This window comes from Salvelinus namaycush, chromosome 39 (assembly GCF_016432855.1).
Source record: "Salvelinus namaycush isolate Seneca chromosome 39, SaNama_1.0, whole genome shotgun sequence".
NCBI lineage: Eukaryota > Metazoa > Chordata > Actinopteri > Salmoniformes > Salmonidae > Salvelinus > Salvelinus namaycush.
Genome location: NC_052345.1, coordinates 14,433,922 through 14,438,882, shown reverse-complemented (window position 1 = coordinate 14,438,882; position 4,961 = coordinate 14,433,922). Strand labels below are relative to the sequence as shown.

Here is a 4,961-nt window from a genome sequence, read left to right as displayed (position 1 = left end):
TCTGACCTTCTCCACCAATGCATTTCTAGAAGGAGACGAGGAAATGGACACACAGGATCCATGAAAGGCAAAATGAGATCCACCACCTGTGTTCTTGGAAGGGGCTGTAGAGGGAGGGGTCACCTGGGGGCATGTGGGAGAGGTGTGGGCCCTCGCAGGCTAAACATGTCCCCACAGGACTAGTGTCGACACGGGGCCTTCCACAAACCAGAGACTGTTCCGACTCTTTGATCTCCATGGATTGCTTGTAAAGCTCCGCTGCTTTCTCAAAGACCCCCTCCGCACAGCTGGGGGAAAGAGAGGGAGGAGGGAGGAGAGGAAGATGGACAGAGAAGAGAGAAAACAAGGTTTAGAAAGAGATATGGGCCTCCCGAATGGCGCAGTGGTCTAAGGCACTGCATCGCAGTGCTAGCTGTGCCACTAGAGATGCTGGTTCGATTCCAGGCTCTGTCGCAGCCGACCACGACCAGGAGACCCATGGGGTGGCGCACAATTGGCCCAGCGTCGTCTGGGTTAGGGGAGGGTTTGGCCAGCCGGAATGTCCCTGTCCCATCGTGCAATGGTGACTCCTGTGGCGGGCCGGGCGCATGCACGCAGACACGGTCGGGCAGGTGTACGGTGTTTCCTCCGACATATTGGTGCGGTGGGCTTCCGGCTTAAGCAGGCATTGTGTCAAGAAGCAGTGCGGCTTGGCTGGTTTGTGTTTTGGAGGACGCACAGCTCTCGACCTTCTCCTCTCCCGAGTCCGTACGGGAGTTTCAGCGAGGGGACAAGACTGTAACTACCAATTGTATACCACAAAATTAGGGAGACAAAAAAAAATTCAAAGAAAGAGATAATGGGTTGATGATAATGATGATTAAACTAATCGTTCAGCTTATAGTGCTGCATGTATATTAACAATAAGATGGTGTGTGTGTGTACTCAACAGAGTACAGCTAGGTTCTTCAGATTCTCTCCGACCCGTGAGCGTCCCAGACTGTCCTCATACACTCTCATAGCCTGTTTACACAGGGGCAGCGCCTCACTCTGCTTCTTCTGTCAGACACACAATAACACACAGTCAGACCAATGTACAGGCAGAATCGGTGAGAAAGTCTGAATTTCCATTTGAAGTCCAATTAAGCTGGGAAATCAAACCATACACATGCTGTATGCTTTCCAGCAGTTCCCATCTTTCCCTAATATGCATGCAGCAGACCTGGGTTTAATGTGAAAAATCATTTCAAACACCTTATCTGTGCCTGTTTGAGCTTGCCTGGCTTAATAAACCAAAACAAGTCCCAAACCTGCAAACCCTGTTTGAGTTTGCCCGGCACTCCAGGCAAACTCAAGAAAACTCAAGTATTTGAAAGGATTTGAACCCGTGTCTGGTCTGTTAGCATTGTTGGTCCTCTCAGCACTTGGCAGCAGATGTCAGCCAGGTTGACCAATGCTGTGGCCATACTGGGGTGTTTGGGTCCAAAGCCAGCTCATGCATAGGAACAGACTTCTCCAGTTTCCCCTGGACAACACATCTCCTCTGTCAGCCTCACAAATCAGGATAACACACGCTACAAGCTAATAGAACTCAAGGTCTCTAGGCTAACTGCCAAACAGTAATACACATAACACTACCAGACATTGGACGGTTGCACAGACTCAGATTAAGCCTATACTCTCTTTAGAGGAGGACTTGACCAAAGTATTTATTCCATTGTCTTTACATTTTTTTGTGTTTAATTGATCATGCCATGGAGCATTGTGTTGGGTTCACTTTGTTTGTTGGGTCTGTAAAATCATTAACAATCTTAAAAGGAGTGGTTCACGTATTCTGAACCAAATCTCAATTTTTTTATGTAAATGGTATGTTATAGAAGGGTCCAGACACTTTTTTGTGATTTCACTTGGTTTTGAGGAACGTACCCCACCCGCGACACACTTCCTCATTGCTCGTTCTGCAGTATGGGGGCTGCGGATAAACATGAACAAAGGCTCCAAAATCCCCCAAATACTTCCTTTTCGAAACGACAAAACTCTCAGTAATTTTTTTTATTTTTTTATTTTTTAAATAAATGTACCCCTTTTTCTCCCCAATTTCGTGGTATCCAATTGGTAGTTACAGTCGCTGCAACTCCCATACAGACTCGGGAGAGGCGAAGGTCTAGAGCCATGGGTCCTCCGAAACACAACCCAACCAAGCCGCACTGCTTCTTGACACAATGCCCACTTAACCCGGAAGCCAGCCGCACCAATTTGTCGGAGGAAACACCGTACCCCTGGCGACTGTGTCAGCTTGCACTGCGCCCGGCCCGCCACAAGAGTCGCTAGTGCGCAATGGGACAAGAATATCCCTGCTGGCCAAACCCTCCCCTAACCCGGACGATGCTGGGCGCAATTGTGCGCCGCCCCATGGGTCTCCCGGCTGCAACAGAGCCTGGACTCGAACAGAGAATCTCTAGTGACCACTGGACCACTCGGAAAGCCCAGCTCTCAGTATTTTGACGCAGGTCTTTAGATGTTGTACACATGAAATTGTGTCATTCAGAACTTTATCTGCAACATTATGTTGCGACTAGAGTGATACTTCTCCATCTATTCTCGTAGCAGGCTTCACGTAGAATGGAACAGCTGGATAGGAGAAATGACTCAAGTCACACAAAATGGTGTAACTTTGCGGATAAAGTTCAGAATGGCACAATTTCATGTGTACAACATCTAAAGACCTGCATCACTATAGTGAGAGTGTGTCCGTTGTAACCGGACATATTTGGGTGTTATTAATCAATCAATCAAATGTATTTAGAAAGCCCTTTTTACATCAGCCGATGTCTCAAAGTGCTATACAGAAACACAGCCTAAAACCCCAAACAGTAAGTAATGCAGATGCAGAGTCTTTGTTCATGGTTGTTTTGGTGCCCCCATACTACACAACGATGATGAGGAAGTGCATCGCTGGTTGGGGTAAGTTTCTCAAAAACAAGTGCGGTCTGTACACTTTTATAACAGTCTGTACACTTCTATTTCTGTTCTTCACTTCTATAGCATGCCATTTACATCCAAAACACAGATTTGATTGTAAAAAAAGTGAACTTCTCCTTTAAAATGTAAAAAAAAAATTGTCTAGGACTTACCTTAATGGGATTATATGCAACATCCCCATGGCGTCTTGATTTGAAATGTACCATCTTCTCAACCTACCCTGCGTTTGTAGAGCAGGCCCAGGTGTTTGAGGGTGTAGGCCAGGGAGGGGGTGTAGCACCAAGCTCTCATCCTGATGTTCAGAGCTATCTCGTACTCTGCAGTCTCGTACTCCCTCCTCTAAGTGTGAATGGCAGCTAGGTTTTCGAGGGGCACAGTCAGGAACACTTTGGCTGCCGGGGAAAACACAGTAGGGAGACACAGTTTAACATAACAACATGATCAAAATCCTTGGATGTAGCGAGTCTGGCGCCGGAGAGGATGGCTGCCGTTTCACGGGCTCTTAACCAACTGTGCTATTTTGTTAGTTTTTTCCCGTTGTTTGTAACTTGTTTTTTAACTTATTTTGTACATAATGTTGCTGCTACCGTCTCTTATGACCAAAAATAACTTCTGGACAGCGATTACTCACCTCGAACTGGAGGAAGATTTGTTCTTTAACGAGTCAGACGCAAAGGATATACTGCTTTCTCGGGAATGACCCCAAATCCCCGTCATTTGTGTGAAAAAGGGGGCGGAGGTCGGGCTGCCTTCTGAGAATTCATAGGCGAGTGAGTAAACCTCCACTACCATCTGTTCTATTGGCCAACGTGCAAGATTATCCTACCAACGGGACATTAAAAACTGTAATATCTTATGTTTCACAGAGTCATGGCTGAACGACGACACGGATAATATATAGCAGGCGGGATTTTCCATGCATCGGCAAGACAAGGAAGCTACGTCTGGTAAGACGAGGGGCGGGGTGTGTGTCTTTTGTCAATAACAGCTTGTGCGCGATGTGTAATATTAAAAAAGTCTAGAGGTATTGCTCGCCTGAGGTAGAGTAGATAATGACAAGCTGTAAACCACACTATCTACCAAGACATATATTATTCGCAGCTGTCTATTTACCACCACAAACCGATGCTAGCACTAAGACCGCACTCAACGAGCTGTATAAGGCCATAAGCAAACAAGAAAATGCTCATCCAGAAGCGGTGCACCTAATGGCCGGGGACATTATTGCAGGCAAACTTAAATCCGTTTTAACTCATTTCTACCAGCATGTCACATGTGCAACCAGAGGGGGAAAAAACTATAGACCACCTTTACTCCACGTACAGAGACGCATACAAATCTCTCCCTCTTCCTCCATTTGGCAAATCTGACCATAATTATATCCTCCTGATTCCTGCTTACAAGCAAAAACTAAAGCAGGAAGTACCAGTGACTCGCTCAATACCGAAGTGGTCAGATGACGCGGATGCTAAGCTACAGGACTGTTTTGCTAGCACAGACTGGAATATGTTCCAGGATTTATCAAAATGTCATTGAGGAGTATACCACCTCAGTCACCGGCTTCGTCAATAAGTGCATTGACGACAACGTCCCCACAGTGACCGTACGTACATATCCCAACCAGAAGCCATGGATTAGAGGCAGCATCCGCATCGAGCTAAAGGCTAGAGCTGCCACTTTCAAGGAGCGGGACACTAATCCGGACGCTTATAAGAAATCCTGTTACGCCCTCAGACGAACCATCAAACAGGCAAAACGTCAATAAAGGATTAAGATTGAATCCCACTCCCATTGTTCTCTGCAGATCCTCTCAAGCTCTGTCAGATTAAATAGAAAACAATTACTTTTAGAGTTAGTGTGTGCTGTGACATACAGTCGAAGCAGGCGGTCTACCTCATGAAAAAGTGCTGCTGAATTACTACCGATCACAACTACACAATATCTACACAAAACCTCTGTATAATGAGCTGGATGTATTCAAACACGGCGTGCTCACTCAC

The 4,961-nt window shown here is 46.3% G+C and overlaps 1 pseudogene; it reads right to left on the bottom strand.

The window, feature by feature from the left end:
- Positions 1–924: 924 nt before the first annotated feature.
- On the bottom strand, positions 925–4,183 carry LOC120032714 (annotated as a pseudogene).
- Positions 4,184–4,961: the final 778 nt, after the last annotated feature.